This window comes from Apodemus sylvaticus, chromosome 20, assembly GCF_947179515.1.
Source record: "Apodemus sylvaticus chromosome 20, mApoSyl1.1, whole genome shotgun sequence".
NCBI lineage: Eukaryota > Metazoa > Chordata > Mammalia > Rodentia > Muridae > Apodemus > Apodemus sylvaticus.
This window is the reverse complement of record NC_067491.1, coordinates 16,153,667-16,180,031: the sequence shown is the minus strand read 5'-3', so window position 1 is coordinate 16,180,031 and position 26,365 is coordinate 16,153,667. Positions and strand designations below refer to the sequence as shown.

General features: G+C 44.3%; 1 long non-coding RNA gene across 1 annotated transcript; it reads right to left on the bottom strand.

The window, feature by feature from the left end:
* Positions 1-11,769: 11,769 nt before the first annotated feature.
* On the bottom strand, positions 11,770-25,428 carry LOC127671015 (uncharacterized). Its single transcript, XR_007974657.1, has 2 exons — positions 25,345-25,428; positions 11,770-11,989 (listed from the first exon to the last, which is right to left on the bottom strand). It is a non-coding gene; the product is annotated as an uncharacterized LOC127671015 (long non-coding RNA).
* Positions 25,429-26,365: the final 937 nt, after the last annotated feature.

Here is a 26,365-nt window from a genome sequence, read left to right as displayed (position 1 = left end):
GCCGGCTTCTGATTCAGCCTCCTTCTCTGGCCAGACTTTGGCCTTCTCCAGGTCTTCTTTTGTTCTTGCCACTTTGGACACAAGATCCACCGATGTCAGAAAGGTGGTCAGTGCTTGGCCTCAGTGATCTGACCTGGAACAAAGAGGAGAACTGTCAGGTTCCGACCTCCTGTGTTGGCACGCACAAGGTGCTTTCTTGGAGAGATCCGTAAGCACCCTGCCTGGTCCTATGTCTCAGTGTGCCGGCCATTGTATTATTAGTAGTTACTATTGGGCCACTGTGACCAAGATGTCCGACCAAAATAACCCAGTTCGGGGAAAGTTTGTTATTATCTTGCCTCGCTGTTTCAGAGGGTATGCTCCCATCATAGCAGAAAGTCTCAGCAGAGCGCTCTATCTGCGGCAGCAGGCACAGGCAGGGGTGAGACAGGGACCAGGAAGCAGAGAGCCTGCATAAGTTGGAAACAAAGTATCAGAGTTCCCCAGCACCCCTGCTCCTTAAAGGCTCCTTGGGTTTCCCAAATTGCACCAACACCTGAGGTGCAGGTGCTTAAAACAGGGGAGAATCATTTCAGATTTAAAGTAAGAAAACCCCACTTCCGCGTGCTACCCTTCCCCTACACAGCACCAAGGTAAAGCCATTCTTCCTTAGTAAGGTCAGACAGAGGTCATTGAGGACACTCCTGTTAACTTGCTTTTATCCCCGACTAAAGCATTTGTAGAATCAGAATGGGGATTATGTGCCTTGTTCTCCATTGAATTCCCCAAACCTGGCAGCCAGGAAAGAAGCAATTCTCCTGGAGAAGCAATTCTCTAGGAGACTGGTCTTTGTTCAGTGATTTTTCCTTTGTTGTACCTCAATATTCCTAAAAGAGGCGCATTCTTGTGTGAACACACTTTGCCTCAGGTCACACAGTGGGAAAAGTACATCCGGGTTCTTATCAGCTTTGAATTCTGTATGTTTGACTTCGTTAGGACTTTAATCCGAGACACAAAACCACTTGGGATGATTCAAGGTGATTTGTTTGAAGGACTGGACTTTGTGTCACAGTAGGAACTTCTTCAATGTTCTCCGCACGTCTGTTGCTTCTCTGTCTGCTACCAAAGCCCACAGTGAGCCTGGCAGATACTTGGCAAGGAGAGCCAGGCATGAAGTGAACTCCAAAAAGAACCAGGGTCACAGGGACCAGCTGGAGCTCTCCATGAGGGGCTGGGCTGGCATCTCCTCATCTCCAACTTCCGTCTGAATGTAGCTTTCAGGAGCTACAGACCGCTTTGTCAGGAGCAAACGCACCTTGGCCCAGTGTCCTAGCTGCTGAAAGGAGGTCTGGGAGGATGTACAGGGACTGCCACCCCGTCTCCCATCCCCCACACCCCACACAAGGCATGTCAGTGGCCCAGCTGCTACAACCCCAAAGCCCTCCCCTGATGCTGCACTCCCATCTCTCAAATCATGAGCACAGTGTCTCTCCTGAAGCAAGCAACACACAACTCTGCAGAGAAGTGTGCAAACCCCAGTTCCTGTTAGCTAAATAGACAGTAAACCTACTTCATCCCCTTACTTTTCTAAGTTGTTTTGTGTGTGGGGGGGGTGCGTGCACCCATGGGTGTGTGTGTGTGTTGCTGTTGTTGTTGTTGTTGAGACATGGTCCCTCACTATGTGGCCCTAGATAGTCAGAATCCTGCTAGCTGCCTGCCTCTGCTTCCTGAATACTGGGATTAAAGGCTTCTGCCTCCATGCCCAGCTTCCCTTTCCTAGTTTCTTTACTATTACAAGTTAAGACAGAATTTCTGCCTGGTGGCGGTGGTGTGGGAGGCAGGGGTAGGTAGATGTCTGCAAGTTCAAGACCAATCTACTCTATAGAGTAACTTCCAGGACAGCCAGGGATACACAGAGAAGCCCTGTCTCAAAACAAAACAAACAAACAGACCAAAAAAAGCCAAGATTTCCTCTCCATGATACAGAATGTTTATACCGTTGATAGAATGGCATATGATACATTAATCTCCTCAATAACTGGCCAGCTGCTTTCCACAATTCTGGATGGAACGGGTTTGGACCTAGGTCTGTTTTTCTTTCTTTCTTTCTTTCTTTCTTTCTTTCTTTCTTTCTTTCTTTCTTTCTTTCTTTCTTTCTTTCTTTCTTTTCCAAGACAAGGTTTCTCTGTATAGTCCTAGCTGTCCTGGAACTCACTCTGTAGACCAGGCTGGCCTTGAACTCAGAAATCTGCCTGCCTCTGCTTCCCAAGTGCTGGGTTTACAGGTGTGCGCCACCACAGCCTGGCTCAGTTTTTCTTTTGTTTGGTTTTTCAGAGACCCCACCCCCAGGACATTGTAATCACAGTTTTGCTCAGCCTGAACTAAAGAAGTCCCCAGAATCCTCCAGAATTGGGATTTCATCATATAGCACTGAACTGAGGATCTAGAATACTGACAGCATGGGGCGGTCAACCTTTTGGAACACATGCTTCAGATCTCTTTCTGATGCACCAGCTCCAATTTTGGTTCATTTGGATTGAAAGTGGCTATCTTGGGCTGGAGAGATGGCTCAGTGGGTAAGAGCACTGACTGCTCTTCCAAAGGTCCTGAGTTCATATCCCAGCACCCACATGGTGGCCCACAACCATCCATAAAGAGATCTGATGCCCTCTTATGGTGTGTCTGAAGATAGCTACAGTATACTTACATATGACAAATAAATACATCTTAAAAAAAAAAAATAGCTATCTCTTTCTGTTCCAGAACTTAACAAGTCCAGAGCCAATGAGTCCACTGCACCCATGGCCACAGCATTGGGTGGGCATTGGAACAGGGCCTTGGCTTTATCCATGTCACCCACGGCCCCAGCAGTGGGGCAGAGCCAGGTTCCGGGTCCTCGCAGCCCCATCTGAGCCAATGAGGCTCATTCTGGAACTTCAATTTGAGGAAAGTGTGTTTCTTCCGGGGCTTGAGTCTGGGAAGGTCAGCCTGTCTGAGGATGGAGCTGACATGAGCCAAGTTGAGTCTCCCCACCCCCGGGGGCCTCCTCCTGAAGCCAGCTTCCCCTTAGAACTCACAGTTGCTGTACTCACCCATGTCTTCTTACCTGAGCATGTGAATAATTCAACAATTCAACCCGCTTCTCCAAGCACCTGTTGCACAGCCCACTGATAGCATCTCCTAATGCCTGAATGTATTGTTGAGTGCTTTGATTGACAAATGCACTTAATGCACATAACCCTATAGCATCCATATGATATACATGCTGCCAATCACCCCCCCCCCTTGAAAGGATGAGTTGACAGTGGACTAAAAGCCAGACGTTACAAGTTCAGAAATTCAGATATATGTCAAATGGTGAATGCATAATTATAGTTCTGCACACCAAACTCACATGTCCAGCTCTTGTGTTTTGAATTCTTATCTATTTAACTCTATGACCTGTTCTCAAAACCAGAGTGGCTTCTATTATGTACAAAAGAATGTGTTGACCCGATGGAGGATAAGGTGATTAATAGTCTGGTTCCTGCCTTTGGTGGCTTACCAGTTGCTAAAGGGATATGTGTGCCTACAAACAATTACCACCTTAGTCTGTTTTGTCATCACTGGGACCAATACTGGTCAGAGACAACTTAAGGGAGAAAGAATTTCTTCTGCTCATAATTTTACCCTACCATGGTTGGGATTGAACTGTGGAAAATCCCATATCATGGTGGACATGAGGCAGAGCTGAGGAATATAAGAAGGGGCCAAGCCACTGTCAAGACCCTTAGGGACCTCTATCCTCTAAGGCAGCCCCACCTAGTTTTCATCATCTCTCAACCAAACCATCATTTTTGTGATGGTTAGTGTGGTCAACCTGACAGGATCTAGAGTCACCTGAGAGATGGGTTTCTGGGTGTGTCTATGGGGAAATATCTCTATGTTTTATGGGGAACTCACCAGAGATGACCACTCAGACACAATTGTAGCCAATTGAGTCTTTATTCCAGCCAGCTGGGACTATACTTAGGTATTTGGGATCCAAGTGTAGCACTGAGCATTTAGAGTAAGGTAAGCTTTTAAAGGCAAAAACCTCATCCTGTTATCTCTCTTGGCAGCTGAAGGAGATTTTGTATAAGCAAGCAGTTTAACAGAAGCTAAGATAAGCAGTTAGTTGGAGGGAGTTCTGCAGAAGCAGGCAGTTTGACCTGTGTTAAATTATCTGGGACAATTTACCTCTGGTTCCTAGAATTGAGTTGGATATTTTTCATAGGCCTTACATTCTAAGAGATCAAATTGTAGTTAGGCCTAATGGCCCCAGCAAGAATACAAGATAGAGGAACCTCTGCACTTTCTTGCCCTGTCACAATATTAATTGCTGTGGAAAGACCCATCTTATTTGTGAATGAGGCTGTTTCCTGTTTGTGGGATACTGGACTGTATAAAAGACAGAAAGTGAGCTGTGCAATAGCAACCATTCAGGGCTCTCTGCTTCTTAACTGTGGATACAATGTAGCTCTTGTTCTGTATCTCCTTGCTGTGATAGATTGTAACCTGAAACTGTAGGCCAAAATAAACATTTTGTCGGGGGAGGGAGGGGAGACGGACACTAAGACAATATTATAAGTCCATCCTATGACTAAATTAAGTCAGAACTGTCCACAATCTAGCCACTTTCAAATAGTTCATCAACTGGCAATGAAGCCTTCAGTAGATGAGTTTCTGGGGAGCATTTTATATTCAGATTATAACATCTGTGGAACACTAGGTAAAAGGTCTTTCACCCCCCCCACCCCCCCACATCTTATCTGCCTCTGCTGCAAAGCAGTGGCTCCAAGGTAAAAGTATCACACACATTCAGTTGTAAGTGGTCCCCAAGCCAACTGGCAAAGGCCATCTTACTTCTGCAGAATTAGGCTTCCCATCCTTGTGAAGAGTCAAATCACAACTGCTTTATTCAGGTTGGGAATGTGTCCTAGTTTGCTTTTCTGTTGCTGTGAGAAAACACCTTGGCCAAAAGCAACCTGGGGAGGAAAGGATTTAATTTGGCTTACATATCTCAATCACAGTCCCTCACTGAGTAAAGCCCAGGCAAGAACTCAAACAGGAAAGGAACCTGAAGGCAGGAACCGAAGCTGAGACCTTGGAGGAACTCTGTCTACTCACCTGCTCCCAGCAGAATGCTCAGCTTGCTTTCCTACGCAACCCACTACCAATTGCCCAAGGGTGGTGCTGATCACGGGTGACTGGGCTCTCCTGCATCAATCGTTAATTAAGTACATCCTCACAGGCCAAGCTGGTGGAGGCATTTTCTCAAGTGAGGTTCTCTCATTCCTGATGTGTATCCATTTTAATTATCTAATATTTATAGCAATGAAGACACAGGAGGCACAAACTGAGGAAAATACCTGCTAGCTCAAGGAGGTAACTTTATTTTCTCAACTACATACTATTTACAAACCTGATTCTACAACTAGCTCTTTAGAAATCTCTTTCTATCTTGCATCTTTCTACCAAGCTAATCTACCTTTCTCTTGAGCTCCAGAAAACCCAAGAGGGCTCCTTATCTCTCTTTCCTAGAACACTGTACTACCTTTGTTGGGTCAGCAGCTTCCCTCTGTTGTTCCTGCAAAAAGAACAAAGAGAAAGCCCTATCTCTTACCTGAAGCTCATTCCATAAAAGCTCTCCCAAGCCAAAAGAGAAAGAGATAAAGAGAGAACTCTATCAGAGGTCCAATTGCTTGTTAAGTCTCTATCTCCTCCCCCACACCCTGGGCAGGCTGAACTACTTCAGTCATAGTTGGGGCTCCCAGCCAAGTCAGTAGGGGGCTGAACCATTTCACCTTTATGATGAGGTAGATCGAGGCCACCCAGGGGACTTTGCCTCGGGTCATAGAGCAAAGAACACAAGACTTCTCCCAAGCAACCTGCCTTAAACTAGGCGGGAACTTGTCATTCTTTAGCATTCTTATCTGTGAAGGCTTTTAGAGGCACACCCAAATTGCATCTCTGCCGTACACACCTAACTGCATCTGACCAAAGCGACTTCTATTTAAGCTTTTATATTTTGCTAACAAGTAGATTTTCTGTGTATAATAACCAAATATCCTGTAACACTGACGACTGTAATTTGTGTCAAGTTGACAACTCACCAGCACAAATGACACTTGCTCATATTTCAAAACTCAAATCTGAAGATCCAGACAAAGCATGAACTAGGAGTAGGGACCACTCTGCCCACCTTCCTACGAAACCAGAAGCATTTCCAATTTTAAATTATCTGGTAACTTGGTCAGCAGCCTATAAGTTTTATATTGTGAACATTTTTTAGAAGATATAGGGTGAAAATATGTATTTGGGTCTTTAAAAAATATTTACTCTTTGTTTATTGTAGTGGTTGGGACTCAAGCCCAGATCCTGCGCATGCTTAGCAAGACGCTGCCACTGAACCATGTCCCCAGCATTAGGTTGACTATTTTTCAGTTCCTTTCTTAAATTATATTTTATTAGATATATTCTTTATTTACATTTCAAATTATTTCCCCTTTCCTGGTCCCCCCCCCCCAAAGTCCCATAAGCCATCTCCCCTCCGCCCCCTTCCCCTATCAACCCCGACCTGCTTCCCTGTCCTGGTATTTCCCTACACTGCTGTATCAAGCCTTTCCAGGACCAGGGGCCTCTCTTCCCTTTGTTGTTCCTCAAGGCCATCCTCTGCTGCCTATGCATCTGGAGCCCTGGGTAACACCATGTGTACTACCTGGTTGATGTTTTTGTCCCTGGGAGTTCTGGGAGTACTAGGTGACTCATATCATTGTTCCTCCTGTGGCACTGCAAACCCCTTCAGCTCCTTGGGTCCTTTCTTTAGCTCCTCCATTGAGAGCCCTGTGCTCAATTCAATGGCTGGCTGAGAGTGTCCCGCTCTCTATTTGTCATGTACTAGCAGAACCTCCCAGATGACAGCTATATCCAGCTCCAGTCAGCAAGTACTTGTGGGCATCGATAATAGTGTCTGGGTTTGTAACTGTATATGGGATGGATCACTAGACTGAGCTATGTTTCCAGCATTAGGTTGGGACTATTTTTCAGTTCCTTTTTAAAATTATATTTTAAAGATTTATTTATTTTTCCTTATTTATGTGTGTGTGTGTGCGCGTGTGCATGCACATACATGGGTGCTCATGTGTGATGAATGTGAGTGCCCCCAGCCTGGAGCTTTTGTGAACTGCCTGATATAAATGCTGAGAATCTGGCTCTTCAGGCAGGGCAGCGAGCGCTCTTCACCCCTGAGCATCTTCAGCTCCTCCTCAACTGCACTGTCCATCACTCAGTTTTGGTCCCCCCACTCCTATGCCCTGCCTCTTCTCTTGTTCATCTGCTTAAATGAAGGATTGATTCAAGCCACCTGAAAATATTTCACACTTTGAATGCAAACTCCAGAAGGTAAATTATTGGCGGTATCTATCCAACTCTCATCTTCCAGCAAGCATAGACAAGTAAGTCCACAGGCTTGGGAGCACAGATCAATGGCTCACTCATAAAACTAAAGTTTCAAATTTTCTTTTGATCCCAGGATGTCAAAGCTGGAACCCCGTGGCTGAGTCTGAAGGTCAAAGCCAGGAGCAGCTGATAAAGGCTTGCTTACCTTCTGAATCTCAGCATCGGGGAGTCCTGGCCCTGCTTGTCTGTTAGAGTCTCCTTGGGGCCCTCTAAGTGGCTTTGGGACATGAGAGTGGCTAGAGGAAAGGAAATGCTAGGCCTGGGTTAAATTCACAATGGTCACATACATCTATCACAATACAAAATGGGTCAGCACCTCAATATCATTTCTTCCTGTAACTCTTTAAGGGCTTCTACCTGTTTACCTGTGTTCTCTTGTATTTCTTTAAGGGAATTATTTATGTCCTTCTTAAGTCCTCTATCATCATCATGAGATGTGATTTTCAATCAGAGTTGTGCTTTTCTGGTGTATTGGGGTTTCCAGGGCTCGCTATGGTGGGAGAACTGGGTTTTGAGGATGTCAAGTAGCCTTGGTTTCTGCTGACTATGTTCTTGCCTTTGCCTCTCACCATCTGGTTATCTCTGGTGTTAGCCGTTCTTGCTGTCTCTGACTGTAGCTTGTGCCTCCGGCAAGCCTGTGTGTGTCAGTACTCCTGAAAGACCAGTTCTCTCCAGGAGGAATTTGGGTATGAAGAGTTGTGGTACAAGGTCAGTTCAGGGGCGCAGACAGAAACCAGAAAGATCCTGTCCCCAGCTGTTCCTTGGTTCCTGTGACCTGATGGCTCTGGGAGGGTCTCTCGTAGGCCAGGAATTTGAGCAGAAGTGATGGTCTTACCTGTGCTCACAGGTGTGTTGACACTCCTGGGAGACAAGCTCTCTCCTGTAGGTATTTGTGTATGTAGCGCTGTGGCACAGGATCAGCTCTGGGTGCAGATGGGAAATTGGAAGGCTCCTGTCCCAGGCCACTCCTGAGGGTTCCTGTCCTGTGTCCTGAGGGTTCCTGGAGGGTCCCTCTGAGCAGCAGTGGTAGTTTGACCTGCACTCCTGGGAGGCTAGCCCTCTCTCTCTCCTGGCACTATTTGGGTATGGTGCCCTGTGACAAAGGGTCATCTCCCAGCCCCATGAAAACCCCTCAATATCATTTCTAATGTGAGTGAAGATATACGATAAAAGCTACATATGTGAATCCATAAGACAAAGGGTGCAGTTCTCCCTGTACTTGGACCCTGTACTTCTCCTTCCTTCCAGTTTCATCTCAAGCAGAAGCATCTTCAGGAAGCCTTCCCTCTCAGGCCCACATTAAGACACTCGCCTGTTTAGCATCTCGTAGGGATTCCCCACTGAGCCAGGAAGATCTGGTCCTGCCAAATCGGTTAACTGAATGCTTGTAATCCTCATGGCTCTGAGGGGAGAATTTGAACCCTGTTCAGGTGAGGGCTGTGTTTCTCTTTTCTACCATGGCATCCATAGGGCTTGGCATCTGTGGTGGTTTGAATGAGAATGGTCTCCGTAGGCTAATATGTTTGAATGCTTGGTCCCCAGTTGGTGGGGATTTCTAGGAAGGATTGAGAGCTGTGTGGAGTAGGTGTGGCACCAATAGCTGTAATGTGAGCTACTTGTGGTGTTTCCATTTTGCTTTCTTCTATACTCTTTTAAGAGTTTTTGTGCTGGGTGGTGGTGATGCACGCCTGTAATCCCAGCACTCTGGGAGGCAGGGGCAGGCAGATTTCTGAGTTTGAGGCCAGCCTGGTCTACAGAGTGAGTTCCAGGACAGCCAGGGTTATACAGAGAAACCCTGTCTCCAAAAATCCAAAAAACAAAAAAACCCAAAACCCAACCCCACCCCCAAAAAAAGTTTTTGTATTGTTCTATGTAAGTATTATCTTGGAAAAATGTATGGAACTGAGATGTGTCTGAGTGGGTATCACTTAGGGTGGGTTTCAAAGTGCATACTGGGCCCAGTCTCTCTGTCTCTGTCTCTCTCTGTCTCTCTCTGTCTCTCTCTGTCTCTCTCTGTCTCTCTGTCTCTCTCTCTCTCTCTCTCTCTCTCTCTCTCTCTCTCTCTCTCTTATCTACAGAGCAACGTGTAGAGCTTCTCAGCTCCTCCTCCAGCACCATGCCTGCCTGTGTGCTGCTACGCTCCCCACCATGCATGATGACTAGACTATGATGATAGACTAACCTTCTGAAACTGTAAGCAAGCCCCTGATTAAAAGCTCCCTTTTGTAAGAATTGCCTTGATCATGGTGTCTACAGAAGTATAACAATGACTAAGACAGCATCTGATGTTCAATGAATAATTATCAACAGCTTGAATGAATCAGTTAATCAATAAGTAGGAGACAAGGAAATTGGAGTTGAAGTTCCCTCTTACCAATACTTCATTTTTACTATGTGTCAATATAGTGACAGTTTGGGATCTGTAAGTTTATAATATGTCAAACTGAGCCTTCTAAACTCTTTGCATACATGAAGTCATTTAATATCTGCAATCCTATATGATTTCTAAGTTCTATAAAATCAATATCACAATTCACTCCATCCTATAGATAAATACATGAAAGAACACAGAAATTAAATGACTTACTCAAGTCAGGCAGTCAGAGACAGAGCTGGGGTTTAACCTATAGCCATGTGTATCCATGGGCTTAGCTTTTAACAATGATCTGTTTTGGTTACTATGTATAATCTCCTGCTGTTTCATGAGAAGCAAAGATTTTAACAATGAACCATTCAGTTACTATGTATAACTCTGTATCCTTTCTCCAGCAATTACAGGCTGGTGTGGGTACTCCAACCTCTGACAGAGAAGCTATGGACAAAACAATATAACTCGGCTGCCTATGCTTTCTTGACTTGGACACCCTTCAGAATTAAATGAGAGGTTTTCAGCAATTGCCAGACCGAACAGTGATTAAATTTGAATTTTGCTCCATTGCCAATAGATAAAATGTTGTGTCTGGATCCTTCTGTGCTCCATCACGTACACATAGAGGCAGAAAGTAATGTTAGGTCAGCACACTTACCCAAGAAAGACCATGGGTTTCTTTCTTTTTTTTTTTTTTAAGATGTATTTATTATTATATGTAAGCACACTGTAGCTGTCTTCAGACACACCAGAAGAGGGCATCAGATCTCATTACAGATGGTTGTAAGCCACCATGTGGTTGCTGGGATATGAACTCAGGAACTTCAGAAAAGCAGTCAGTGTTCTTAACCGCTGAGCCATCTCTCCAGCCCCAGACCATGGGTTTCTTAAAGTATGTGAGGCAATCTAAGGAGACCTTGGCTCTTGAAGACTGGAAGTTACACAGGGGCAGGGATTCAGCCTGTTGTGCTCCCTAGGTGCTAATAAAGTATGGAGCACAAAGTAAGTGATAAATAATTGGTGAATGAATAAGAAAGATATAAGAGAGATATATAGCAGAAATAGCTGTACTCCTACAGTGATGTAACACTGAAGGGAAATGACAGACAGAATGATAGCAATGGATGCTTTCACCATCACTGCTAGGCAACATCACTGTGGTGGTTTGAATACGCTTGCCCCATCCAGAGTGACACTGTTGGGAGGTGTGGCCTATTAGGAGAAAGTCTGTCACTGTGGGGGTGGACTTTGAGACCCTCTCCTTGTTTCTTGCAAGATAGTCTTCTACTGTTTGACTTTGGAACAAGATAAAGAACTCTCAGCTCCCCCAGCACCATGCCTGCCTGGATGCTGCCATGCTTCCTGACCTGATGATAATGGATTGAACCTCTAAACCTGTAAGCCAGCCCTATTAAATGTTGTCCTTTATAAGAGTTACCTTGGCCATGGTATCTCTAAATAGCAATGGGAACCCTAAGACACCCATCATCATTATCACCACCACCACTACTATTATTACTAATTTACTTCACAACTAATTGTGATTTTTTTTTTAAGTGACTTAGACAGTAGTGGGGATTTTTGGGGGTTTGGTTTTATTTTTTCCTAAAAGGACCCCAATTCAGATCTTCACCTCCATCAAAACCAGATCTGTTAGTTCTCCATAGGAAGGAGAAGAGGAACATGTCTTTATGGTGCTAGAGAATGGAAAACTTGCTATTTGGGGTCAGAGAGATGAAAGTTATTCGTGAAACTAGCAGGTTCCCATCACGACCGAGGGGCTGTCTTTTCCTGGGACTTCCAGAGCATTGTCTCTGAATACTGTGGATCAGATGTTTGAGGAACACAATTTAACTCAAGCCTTCTCTATTTAAGACCAGAACCCTACCTATAATTGCTGTGCTTTATAACAACAACAAAAAAACAAACAAGCAACAACAACAAACAGTTGCTCCTTTATTTTTTATGGTCGTTTTATACTGTTGTGTTGTCTTTCTGAAGGATTTCTGAAGGTTTTCTGCTTGCTGTGCAACTTGTCTGTCAAAATTCAGAGCAGTTCTTCCGTTTATGGATGAGCAACTGTTACTACTGTAGTTTTCCCCTGGGGCATTCAGATAGCACTTGTGTTCTGATGAACTTCCAAATCCTGGAGTTTTTTTAATGCTACACAGGAAGAAGCAGATAGATTAAAACTACTGTCTAAGCCAGTCAGTGGTGGCGCACACCTGTAATCCCAGCACTTGGGAGACAGAGGTAGGCAGATTCCTGAATTCGAGGCCAGCCTGGTCTACAGACTGAGTTCCAGGACAGCCAAGGCTGCAGAGAAAAACCCTGTCTGTGAAAACAAAACAAAACAAAACAAAACAAAAAACAAAAAAACAAACAAACAAACAAAAAACTGGTCCTAAAATTATATATATGTGTATAATTTTAAGTTATATATTAAGTATATATGTATGTATGTATATATATATAAAGTTTCCTTGTCATACAGAGTGCATTATTCATGAAAAATGGACTTCTGGATTTTTGTTAATGGGAGATTCAGTTTTGACTACACCATTTGTTGGCCAAGGGACCACAGGCTCATTATTTTAGCGCTTAGAGCGTCACATTCTCATTTGAAAAAATGGAAATAATGCCCTCTACCCTCTAAGCACTTCAGAAGGGTCTTGTGAAACATGTATGTAAATTATACATATGTATTATTTTATATGTTTGCATATGTAAATCGTGGCCTGGCAGAGGTGAGGCACACCTTTAATCCCAGCACTCCAGAGGCAGAGTAAATGGATCTCTATGAGTTCAGGAAGTTGTATAATTAATTATCTGAAACTTTCCTCCCACAAGGGCTTGGTAGGGGCTCCATCTGCATCAGGCACTCTTCGGTCTTCTCTACAGGTAACAATGAAGACAGGAAAGTTTCTATCCCGCAGGGCTCGAATCTCCCGGAAACACCCGGATGTGATCAGGCTACTTTCTTGTCCGGGTTTGAGACTTTGTTGGAAGTTAATAAGTTAACCAGCCCCTTACTGCTTCACCAGAAGAAGCAGAAGGTGTGACAGAGAATGCTGTTACTCATTTTCTCCAGGCAACTGAGCAGTTTGCTTTGTCTACGGAGTCCTGTAGGGGGAGGACCCAAGTGGGTGGTACAGGTACACCCGGGCTCGGCAACTCAGGGTTTGCTTGTTAGCCTTGAAGACACCACGAAACACCTGTGCAAGCCAAGGACAGCCAGTCAAGCGTCTCCTTCCATCACACGGGTTCTAGGAACCCAACTCAAGTCATCAGGCTTGGGAGGCAAGCCCCTTTACCTGCTGAGCCAACCAGCCAGCCCCTCATTAGTTTTTCTCTGCTTTATAAAAAGCAGAGACTAATACTTCTCTGTCTTAGAAGAAGGCATTACTTCACATCAAAGCCGCAGGTGACAAAGACAGCAAGGAACAGCTTTCAGGGTTAAATTCTTGGCACACTCAGACAGGACGTGCAGGAGCACTGAAGGCTTATGGGGGACTGCCTGTAATAACATTCTTCATCCAAGAAGCAGGGAGAGTAAGCTCACATGACTCATGGCTGTGAGGATTAACTGGGGTAACACAGACAAAAATCCTGGAAACGAGAACACTTCAAACAAGTTAGCAATACCAGGCACGAACGTGAGTAAGGAGAGGAAGGCCTTGTGTTGCTGCTACAGATGGGCCATGGGTGCCTTTTAATGTTGCTGAATTGCTATAGGGGAACAATATTAGCATACTCCAAGAAGGGGATAATTACCAAGATTTTACTCTGTGAGTCACTGTTCCCTCGTGTGTGTTCTTTCATTTAATAGCCCTGTGCAGTGCACACAGCTGGCCGTGCAACTCAGTGAGTGCTCTAGGTTCAATCCTGAAGAAAAACAAAAACCAAAAATAACAGTTTTTCCTATTTCACAGATTAAAAAACTGAGGCACTCAAAGGAGTTATAGTCCCCAAAGTTAAACAATAAAGAAATCAGGATTTAAAGTTTATCTCTACAAAGACTTTAGACTTTAAATATTTGTTGCTATGGTTGGATGTAAAAGATAGGTCTTTAGCAAAATGGTTATAAGTGTGTGTGTGTGTGTGTGTGTGTGTGTGTGTGTGTGTGTGTGTGTGTGTAAGGAGGTGCTTTTTCCTTCAGTGTGTCCTGAAGATCTAGTTTGGCCCCTGGACAACTTAGATAAACTTTGCTTCCTTCTATAATAGGCCAGTATATCCCTGACATAGGACTGGAATAGTCACATAGAATTCCCACCTCTGCTACTCAGATCAGCAAATGGGAAACAGACCTAAGGTTTGCTACCATTTTATTAAACATGGGACATGCTAGCTAGTTTTATGTCAACTTAACACAAGCCAGGGTCATTTGGGAAAGGGGACTCTTATTTGAGAAAGTATTTCCATAAGATCAGCCTTTAGGCAAGTCTGTGGGGCATTTTCCTGATTAATGATTAATATGAGAGGCTCCAGACAACTGTAGGCTATGTTGCCCATGGGCATGTGGGCCTGGGTTGAATAAGAAAACAGACTGAGCAAGCAATGGGGAGCAAGCCAGTAAAGAGTGTTCCTCCACGACCTCTGCTCCAGTTCCTGCCTGCAGTTCCTGCCCTAACTTCTCTCCAGGATGGACTATGACCAGGACATGTAAGCTGAAATAAAACCTTTCCTCCCCAAGCTGTGATGGTGTTTATCACAGCAACAGGAGGCAAGCTAAGACAGACTTACAAAGGACAACCATCAACTTCTGTACTAGTCACTAAAAGTCTGTTTCATATTGCATTAGCCAAAGCCAGCTATTGCCAGCTCTCTACCCACAGGTCTAGGCTGAGAGGAGGGAACCAGGTCCAGCTGGGTCTCTTGGGGCTGAAGCAGGATGGTGAGAGTCAGGGCTGGGACCTCAGGCTGTCCAGAGATTAACCACCCAGAGCCAGGAGTCTGTCAAAGCAGGAACTCATTTAATTGTGACAGTCTTTTGTTTATAAAGGGCTGAGAGAGGAGGTGAGTTTTTTGCTGAGGTGGGATGATGTAGGGGGAGGGGAGGGGTGACAGAGGGTATGGGGTGACTGACAGGGCCAATAAAGTTATTGGACATCAGCGGTAGCTAGGCAAGTGTAGGCTTAAGCAGGTCCTGCTGAGTCATTTTCAAGTGGAAGCAAATGACAGGTCTCTAAAATCGAGCCAATGCTCAGGCTCCCACACTAGGCCTCAGCATATAGCCAAATAAGGCCCAACAACCTATATACTCGATACAATCTCAATTAAAATCCTAATGAAAAAAATAGAAAAAAAATCCTAAAACTCAAATACTCAAGATGAACTTGAAAAGGGAAACCAACGCTGTAGATGTGCTGGCTTCAAAACATATTACAAAGCTATTAGTCAAAACAGCATGAGACAGCCATAAACAAAAGACACAAGAGCAGTAGAACACAGCAGAGAGGCCAGAAAGAAACCCCCATCCATACAGTCAAATTATCTGTGACCAGGAAACAAAGATGACACGGTGTTGGGGAGATGATAGCCCCTCCACAATGGTGCTGGGGAAACCACATCTCCACATCCAAAACTACATCATGTTCAGTGTGTAGCGCTATACTGTACACCGTGTGCAAAAATGTACTCAAAGAAATTGACAATGTAACCTTAGGACCTATAACCGTAAAAGTAGAAGAGAGCAGAGACCCATTGAATGTGGCAGGGGTTTCTTGGAAAGGACACCAAACACACAGGTAACAAAAGGAAAAGCAAAAGCTTCGCACTTAAGAACATGGGGGTGGGAGAGGGGTGAGACACCTCAGTGTCTGATGCCAGCTTGAGTTTGAACTCCAAAAATTGCATGGTAGAAGGAGAAGACTGAGTCCCACAGGTCATCCTATGACCTACACACATGCACTGCAACATGAGCACACACACACACAAGACTAGGTGAAAAACAATTAAAAAGAACTTCTGTGCAGCACAGAAGGTGTGATATGTATACACCTGGTCCAGGGAGTATCTCTATTAGGAGGTGTGGCTTTGTTGTAGTGGGTGTGTCCTTGTTGGAGTGGGTGTGACCTTGTTGGAGTGGGTGTGGCCTTATTTGGAATAGATGTGGCCTTGTTGGAGTAGGTGTGGTCACCGTGTGTGTGTGTGTGCGTGTGTGTGTGTGTGTGTGTGTGTGTGTGTGATTTAAGACCCTTGTTCTAGCTGCCTGGGAGCCAGTCTTCTGTTTGCCTTCAGAGCAAGATGTAGAACTCTCAGCTTCTCCTGCACCATGACTGCCTGGATACTGCCATGTTCCTGCCTTGATGATAATGGACTGAACCTTTGAACCTGTAAGGCAGCCCCAATTTCCTGTTGTCCTTATAAGAGTTGTCTTGGTCATGGTATCTGTCCACAGCAGTAAAACCCTAAGACAATGGGAAACAGTGCCCAGAGTGAAAGGTAACCTATGTGAACAGAAGGATTGCTTGTAATCGCCAGCTACTGAATCATAAGCAAAGAACTTGAAGAGGCGATTCTCTAAAGGATATACACAAACAGCCCCCAAGAAAACACAAATACCGTTACTAGTCGATGGGAAATCTAATTAAAGTCACACAGAGAGTCAGGCTTGATGGCTCACACCTGTAATCCAGAGGATGTGCAAATATGAGGCTAGCCTGTGCTACATGGCAAGATGCCACCCCCATCTCAACAAACAGATGTGTAAAAAATAGCCCTGTGTGGTAGTGCACACCTAGAAAGTCAGGGCACAGGAGGCTGAGGCAGGAGGATCTAACATTTGAGGACAGTCTAGGCTACACATCACGCCCTGCTCCCCACCCCCATGCTCACGATGTGAATAGGAAACTGGTCAGGAGTGGGGCAGAGAGGGAGGAAGGGGTATATGCAAATTCCGGATGCGTGGGAACCCTGTGTACTTTCTTCTCCGTATTTTTACAAACCTGGAATTGCTCTAAAAATGTCAGTTATTTCATTCAAATGGGTCCAAAGCAGAGAAAAAAAAAAGTGAACTTTTTTTAAAAAAATTAAAGGCATCAAAAACTAGAAGAAAGTACAAATTAGTAAATAAATAAAAATGACTAGATAAGGAAACTGGGTCTCAGGAAGAAAAATACAGGCAGAGAGGGGGTTGGTGGGGAAAAGTGCTTGCCACAGAACCTGATGACCTGAGTTCCATCCCCCAAGGCCGTTTGGGTGAAAGGAGAGAATCAACTCTTAGAAGTTTTCTTCTTACCTCCACACTTGTGCCATCACACATACACACACACACACAAGTAAATAAGTAAATAAATAATGAAGTAATTAATTTAAAAAAAATACTAAGCATGAAAAACTAAAAACAAATCAGGAAAAAATGAGCAAAAATTATACATAAGCTATTTTTAGCAAATCTATTTTTAAAAGAACATTATCCGCATGTGCATGAGTTCAAGCGCGTTAGAGTGTACATATGCCACAGGGCACACAGGGAAAGACAGAAGACAACTTGTGGAAGGTCATCTCCTTCCACTGTGAGGCCCAGGGATCAAACTAGGGTCATCAAACTGGTGACAAGTGCCTTTAAGTACAACCATCTCACCAGCCTCAAATAAACTTTTTTTTTTGTTTTAAATAGGATCTCACTATGTAACCCTGGCTGGTCTTGAACTTACAGAGCTATGCCTGCCTTTTCCCTTGGTGATACCAAGATTAACGTTTGTCCCCTGAATATCATTAAATGATCACCAAGAGTATTATTCATTTAAAATGATGAGATTCCATTTTTACCTGTGACCTTAGCAAAGACTAAGGCACTCCCAGATATCATGACTAAGGACTATAAATTGGGATGATTTTTTTGATTTTTTTTTTTTCTTAAAGAAAGACAGACTTAAGCTGGGCAGTGTTGGCACACGCCTTTAATCCCAGCACTTGGGATGCAGAGGCAGGCAGATTTCTGAGTTTGAGGCCAGTCTGGTCTACAGAGTGAGTTCCAGGACAGCCAGGGCTACACAGAGAAACCCTGTCTTGAAAAAAACAAAAAGAAAAAGAAAAAGAGAAAAAAAAAGTCCAGACTTAGAAGAGAAAGTATGATTGCTTACTCTGTACTTCATGCTAAGGCCTAAGAAACTCACAGGGAGCAGAGGAGCCAAGAAAACTGAACTTTGATTTGTTAGTTGTCTTAGCTAGGGTTTCAGTTGCTGTGACGAGACACCGTGACCAACACAACTCATGCAAAGGCAAACATTTAATTGGGGCTGGCTTAGACTTTCAGAGGTTCGTACTTTATCTTCATTGCAAGACAGCATGACAGCCTGCAGGCAGACATGGTGCTAGAGAAGGAGCTGGATCAGAAGACAGCCAGGAGAGACTGTCTTCCAGGCAGCTCTGAGGAGGAAGTCAAAGCCCACCCACAGTGACACACTTCCTCCAACAAGGCCACACCTGTTTCAACAGGGACACACACCTCTGAATAGTGTCACTCCTTGTGGGCCAAGCATTCAGAAATGCAAATCTATAGGGCCCAAACAACTACATTAGTCAATACTGATTTATAAGTGTAAAAATGTTAATATGTTTGTCCAGTAAGTTGTAACCTGCATCCATGAAGATGGTTTCTGTGCTGTAAAAGAAGAACAGCACCAGGGGTTGTGGTGAATTTTCCTAAAGACATAAATCAGTTTATCAATTATTTAGTTAAATTAAATTGTTTATCAATTGTTAAGAATGATTTTAATATCATTTTTATTATAATTCCTTTTTTTTTTGGTTTTTTTGGATTTGTTTTTTGTTGTTGTTGTTTTTGTTTGTTTGTTATTTGTTTTTTGTTTTTTTTTTTGAGACAGGGTTTCTCTGTGTAGCCCTGGCTGTCCTGGAACTCACTCTGTAGACCAGGCTGGCCTCGAACTCAGAAATCCGCCTGCCTCTGCCTCCCAGAGTGCTGGGATTACAGGCATGCGCCACCACCTCCCGGCTTATAATTTCCTTTTAAATTAGAAATAATTAATGCTGTGTGTGTGTGTGTGTGTGTGTGTGTGTGTGTTAGTGGGAACACATCAACATCAGGGTGACATGAGGAGGTCCGAGGACAGACACCTTTGTTCAGGTGTCATTTCTCCTCTGCCGTCTTCTTTGGGGAGAGCTTTCTTTTGTCTCTGCTGCTGTGCTGTGTCCTTCAGGCCGGCCACAAAGCTTCCGGGGAGTTTACTTTGCCTCATCTGTCTGGAGGAGGAGCTTAGCTTACAGATGTCCACCACTGCATCTGGCTTTAGAGATCAAAGGGGGGGGGGGGTCATCAGGCTTACGCAATTAGTGCTTTTACCTGGTGAGCCATTTCCCTGGCTCCTTATATCCTTTAAAAAAATTATTTATGTAAGTGCACTGTAGCTGTCTTCAGACACTGCAGAAGAAGGAGTCAGATCTCATTATGGATGGTTTGAGCCACCACGTGGTTCCTGGGAATTGAACTCAGGACCTCTGGGAGAGCAGTCGGTGCTCTTAACCACTGAGCCATCTCTCCAGTCCAAGAGAAAACTTCTTAAGCATCCCTATTTGCTTTTAGTTACATTTTCTTGTGACACTTTTGAAAAGCTGTAAAGATCACCCAGCAGGAAAAGGGCCAAACCCATGTCAGCAAACCCAATGCCCTGAGTTCAATCCCCAGAAACCACTTGATTAAAGGAGAGAACTGAAACTGACTACTACAATTGTCCTCTGGACTCTGCATGTGTAAACTTACACACACACACACACACACACATACACACACACATATACATACATACATACACCTACACACACACATAGACACACCTATACACACATACACACACATACACACACAGATACACACACACCTACATACACAGACACACACACATAGACACACGTACACATACATACACACACACCTATACACACATACACACACATACACACACAGATACACACACACCTACATACACAGACACACACACACACATAGACACACCTATACACACATACACACACATACACACACATACACACACAGATACACACACACCTACATACACAGACACACACACACACATAGACACATGTACACACACATACACACACACCTATACACACATACACACACATACACACACAGATACACACACACCTACATACACAGACACACACACACATAGACACACCTATACACACATACACACACATAGACACACATACATACACACCTACATACACAGACACACACACACACAAAGACACACGTACACACACATACACACACACCTATACACACATACACACACATACACACACAGATACACACATACCTACATACAGACACACACACATAGACACACGTACACACACATACACACACACCTACAGACACACATACTCACCTACACACATACATATACACATATACACATATATACACACGCCTACACACATCTACACATATACACACACACAGACACACACAACATATACACACATACACACATACACACACATACACACACACCTACACACACAGACACACATACATACACATACACTTACATACACACATACACCTACACACACACTACACACACACACACACACACAGACACACACACCACAAAATAAATATAAAATGAAGAAAGAAAGGAAGGGAGCGAGGGAGGGGAGGAAGAGGGAGGAAGGGAGAAAAGGGGGAAGGGGAAGTCACAAAGTCTATTCACACTGTTCATTCTTGTCAGCATCTGCTGGGCTGTTTAACCCCTGGCTGTGGTTTTTCTCTCTGCTCCAATTCCTGCTGCTATTTCAGGGGGGAAGGGGTGGAGGGGGGTCTGATGTCCTTAGCATGAACTCTCCAACACCTTAGCTTTTCAGTTCCTTACTATCCCACTTTTCCAGTGACCTTTTACTTCCTCTCCAGTCCCATGACTCATGCCAGTGACATTTAGATGTCATCTTCCTTCAGATCTGTTCATCTCTCCTTCTGTGCTTTCTGCGCAGCTTTGATTCTACATTCAAAAAAAAAGAAAGAAAGAAAAAGAAAAATATCCCCTCTTTTCAATTAAAAGAAGTAACGTTTTGTTGAGAGAAAAAAAAAGTTGTTCAGAAAATATATCATTTTTTAAAAAATGGCCAATGAGGTGGCTCAGTAGATAGAGGGGCTTGCGGCTAAGCACAATGACCTCGGTTCGATCCCTAGGCTCCACATGGTGGAAGGATAGCAAGAACTCTTTGGCAGTTGTCTTTGATCTCCACAAGCATCATGTGTGTACATACATACCCATACACAAATAAATACATGTTTTTATTTTCTTTTTAAAGAAAATAAAGTCAAGACACAGCAACGCAAGGACTACAGTTCAGCTTGCTTGAAACCCGCTCAGCATGTTGCTAGGATTGGTTTATTATCTGTTGTACCTCCAAAGCCCCTACACCCTACTTTTATCATTTGCCTTTTCCCACTGATTGATCGGTCTTCCCAAGTTAATAAGTGGAAACTATATCCTCACTATTATGTCTGAAAAATAACTTGCACTGTGGTCTTAATATTCTTCACCTGATTTAGGATGCTTCAACCCTAGTATGATTGGCATTTTCAGCTGATGGTTCCTTGCTGAGGCAAAAGCAGCTGTTCTCAACCTTGAGCCACAACCCCTTTGGGGGTGTCAGACAATCCTTTCACAGGGCTCACCTAAGACAATTGGGAAACACAGATATTTACATTGCAACTAATAACAGCAACAAAATTACAGCAACAAAAAACTAGCAACAATATTACAGCAAAAAAGACAACAAGTAGCAACAAAATAATTTTTGTGGTTAGAAGTCACCACAACACAAGGAACTGTATTAAAGGGTCAAGGCGTTAAGACAGTTGAAAACCACTGCTAGAGAGTCTTCAGCAGCAAGCCCTCCATGCCCTCTGCCTCAGGGTTAGAAGCCACCAACACTTTCCCCAAATCATAATCATCAAAAATGGCTCCAGATATGGCCAAGGTTGTCTGTGGGAATATTGCCCCAGAGAGAGTCATGGACGGCAACAGCCTGCCTGTTTTAGAAGTTCAGGTGTTGGTCACTTTTTCCTACAACTTGAAAACAACACTGATTTGGAAACTCTAACTTTCACAGTAAATACAACACATTTTAAGTTCCTTTTAGTGTAGAAATGCCACACTGGAAACTTTGTTGTCTTTCCAATGGCCACCTTCCCAGCAAGTGTAACTGTTTATAATACAATTGAAAGAACATACATATTGTTTCTCCAGATCCCATCCATTTTCCAGGCATTGTCAATCTTTTTAAAATCATGTCTACTGATTAGCAAAACAAAGCCACAATCTTTCCCTTTAATTATGTATATAACTCTTTATTAGCCGCATTGGTAACATTCATTCTGTTTTATTGGCTATTTATATTGCTGCTTTAGGACCTGCATATTAATGTCTGTGGCCCACTCTTGATTTTGTAAGAGCTGTTAATTCTGTCTTCTGCTATGTCAACCAGCCTTTGTTGCTATGAGAAAACATCTGAGAAAAACAACTTATAGATAGAAAGATTTATTTGGGTTCAAAGGTTCAGAAGTTTCAGTCCATAGACTCTGTGGTGAAGCAGATCACCATGGGAACATAACAGAACAAAACCACTCACCTCTTTAGAGGCCAGAGGTAGAGAGTGAGTAGAAAGGCTAGAAACAAGATACATCCTCGACCAATGTGCCCAATGACCTACTTCCTCCTCTCTAATAGGTTCTCACACACAACGGGTCCGTACATTACTGACGTCAGCTGTCATGACCCGGCTTCAAATACTGTTACTCATAGCAGGTCTTTAACACAGGACCCTGTGTGGACATTCATAACCAAACCATATCATTTGTCTTTTTTTTTCTTTTACCAGATTTACCCATACAGGCACCATATGCTATTGTATTGCCAAGTTATCAGCCTTTAGACTATGTCAGCTTATTTTAAGTGCTTCATCAGAAGAAAGGCTGCCAGCCGGGCGGTGGTGACGCACGCCTATAATCCCAGCACTCTGGGAGGCAGAGGCAGGCAGATTTCTGAGTTCGAGGCCAGCCTGGTCTACAGAATGAGTTCCAGGATAGCCAGGGCTACACAGAGAAACCCTGTCTCGAAAAAAACAAATCCAAAAAAAACCAAAAAAACAAAAGAAAGAAAGAAAGAAAGAAAGAAAGAAAGAAAGAAAGAAAGAAAAGAAAAGAAAAGAAAAGAAAAGAAAAGAAAAGAAAAGAAAAGAAAAGAAAAGAAAAGAAAAGAAAAGAAAGGCTGCCTCCCTTGCATGGTCTTCATATGGGTCCCCTAACAATTGGAGCGGGGTGGGGGAAGCTGCTGTCTCTCACTCTGTGGCCCTTCCCCTAACTGAACTACCCGGTTGGGTCTCAGTGTGAGAGGATGTGCTTAGTCCTGCTAGGACTGGATGTCCCAGGGAAGGGTGGAACTCAAGGGGAGGGGGTGCTTCCCCTCCTATAAATAAGTAAGTAAATAAATAAATAAATAAATAAATAAATAGGGGGGAAAAAGAAAGGTTGCCTCTAAAACCATAAATTTGAGGGGGTTCATTCTTCTGCAGCTTTCATACTCTTGCACTGAGCCTTCTCTCTCTTCCTCTCTTCCTCTCTCTTCCTCTCTTCCTCTCTTCCTCTCTTCCTCTTCCTCTCTCTTCCTCTCTTCCTCTCTCTTCCTCTCTTCCTCTCTTCCTCTCTCTTCCTCTCTCTTCCTCTCTCTTCCTCTCTCTTCCTCTCTCTTCCTCTCTCTTCCTCTCTCTTCCTCTCTTCCTCTCTCTTCCTCTCTCTTCCTCTCTTCCTCTCTTCCTCTCTTCCTCTCTCTTCCTCTCTCTTCCTCTCTTCCTCTCTCTTCCTCTCTCTTCCTCTTCCTCTCTCTTCCTCTCTTCCTCTCTCTTCCTCTCTCTTCCTCTCTTCCTCTCTCTTCCTCTCTCTTCCTCTCTCTTCCTCTCTCTTCCTCTCTCTTCCTCTCTCTTCCTCTCTCTTCCTCTCTTCCTCTCTCTTCCTCTCTTCCTCTCTTCCTCTCTTCCTCTCTTCCTCTCTCTTCCTCTCTCTTCCTCTCTTCCTCTCTTCCTCCCTCTTCCTCTCTCTTCCTCTAGAACAGTGCATCTCACACCCAAATGTAGGATGGATCTCTGGAACTCTGTTAAGGCTTGCCATGTGACGAGAGAGCCAGAATTTTTGCACACCCCTGGTGACATCACTGTCCTTAAATCACACTTAAGGTCACTGCGCACTAAACCTTTAGAACCCCAGCCCTCTGAGTCCCTATCCAGTCCTTGCCTGGTGCCAATCTCCAGGGCAGCAACTGCAACTTTTTCTCACCCCCTGTTTTCCCGGAATAGGGTGGGCAAACCCACCATCTCCCAGTCTGCAGCCACAGAGCCACTGACTACAACATCGGTCCTCAGCCTCCTCAATGCTGCGACCCCTTTAATACAGTCCTTCACATTGTGGTGACCCCCACCCATAAACTAACTGTTTTGTTGCTATTTCATAACTGCAATTTTGCTACCGTTGTGAAATGTAATGCAAATATCTGATAGGAGACCCCTGTGCAAGAATTGTTCTCGACCAACAGGTTAATAAGTGTTGCACTCCAGGAAGTGACATCTGTTCCATTTATTTCTGTAGCTGTCTGTGATCTCTAGTGAGGCAATTCTTCACTTTGCTCATCTTTCCTGCCCCACATAACGACTGCATAACTCCATGGCTGTCCTCAAACCTCTCCCCTCCTTTCAGCTCCGGTCGGTTCTGCCCATGATCGGGGAAAGGAGAAGCTCTCCCAAGACTGGTGGCATTCACATTTGGCACAGCGACAACTACGTTCAAAAATGCAAGCGCTGGATTAATGCAATCACCAGAAAATTCTCCTTAAAGATGTGTTAATTAAGCTGGGTTTATTTTTTATTTATTTATTTTATTTGTTTGTTTATTTATTTATTGGATTAGATTTTTTTTTGAGACAGGGTTTCTCTGTTTAGCTCTGGTTGTCCTGGAACTCACTCTGTAGACTAGGCTGGCCTCGAACTCAGAAATCTGCCTGCCTCTGCCGTGCTGGGATTACAGGTGTGCGCCACCACCACCCAGCTAAGTTGGGTTTATTTAATAGACACCTCAAGGCTCTAACGATGTGCCCATCAACCTTATTCAAGGTGTCAGACTGACTTCCATTTTACAGAGCTCTTAGTACACCTAGCACAGTGAATTTTCATAGCCCTGGGGTCAGAGGAAGGATTTGCTGCCTGGAATCACAAGAGACCTTGAAGATCCCCCAGAACTCATAACCTTGCACCATCTGTATTTGTAAGAGAGGACAGGCAGTCTTCACCCAGGTTCTCCATTCTGTCCCTCCACCACAACCTCTAGAGCAGTGGTTCTCAACCTTCCTAATATTGCAAACTTTTAATACACTTCCTCATGGTGTGGTGACACCCCCCCCCAACCATAAAACTATTTCGTTGTGACTCCATTGTAATGTTGCTACTGTTATGAAATGCAAAGTAAATACCTGTTATTCCAGATATCTGATATGCAACCCCTGTGAAAGAGTCGGTTGGTCCTCAGGGGGTCCCGATCCACAGGCTGAGAATCGCTGCTTTAGAACATTAATTCTTTTATTAGTAGTATGTATTGCACGGTGGGGAGTTGTGCAGCAAGGATCACGTTGTGCCTGTGGAGGTCACAGGACAACTTTGTGGAGTATGGTCTCTCCTACCTTTACTTGGGTTCAGAGACTAGAATTCCCGTGGCCAGATTCGCAGCCCAACCATCTTTACCCCCTAAGCCCATCTCTTCTCTCCTCAAGGGTCCTTTTAAGAATAACACCCTCCTTTTGTGCACTGGGAAGGAAAATTCCATCCCCCCTGGGATGGTCCCTGCCGTCGCTATTTTAAAAATCTGTTCAAGATGTGCTATAACAAATCGGTAGAGTTTGTTTGCACCAGACCCTTGCAGGCGTCGGTATTTCTTTAACAGTGTATGTTAATCCGTGGGACAGAGAGAGACTGTGTGTTTGGTGCCCTTTAGAACATGATGGCCCCTTGTCACGAACCACTTCTCACCAGTCACGGTCTGTGTTCTGTTTAATGCAAACACAGCCCACCCCACCCCCTGCTCCCAGAAAGCAGAATTTTAGGAAGAAGCACCGGAACTGGCCTGAGGACTACTACAGACGACAGCAGCTCTGCTTTTGTCCTGCGAGTTGGTCACAAACTTAACTCTGATCCAGTCTAATGCTATCTATTAGACACTTTTGTTGGACATGTTCCTGTACCTCACACTTGGCACGTAAAGCTCAAAAACGCACGTCCGTTCTTGAAAGCTCCCTGGCTTCCCCAGTTGTAGCACAGGGCTGAAAGCCTGGCCCAGCTTGGACTCCAGGTGGTCCGCCCACCGCCCACCGTGGGCACCGTTTGCGCAGCGTCCCCGGGACCACGGTGGCGGAGGCCAGGCCGCACGTCCAACACGGGCTTGGACAGGTCGCGCCCCACCGCCCACCAGGCAGGCTTGCTGTCCTCAATACCCTGCGG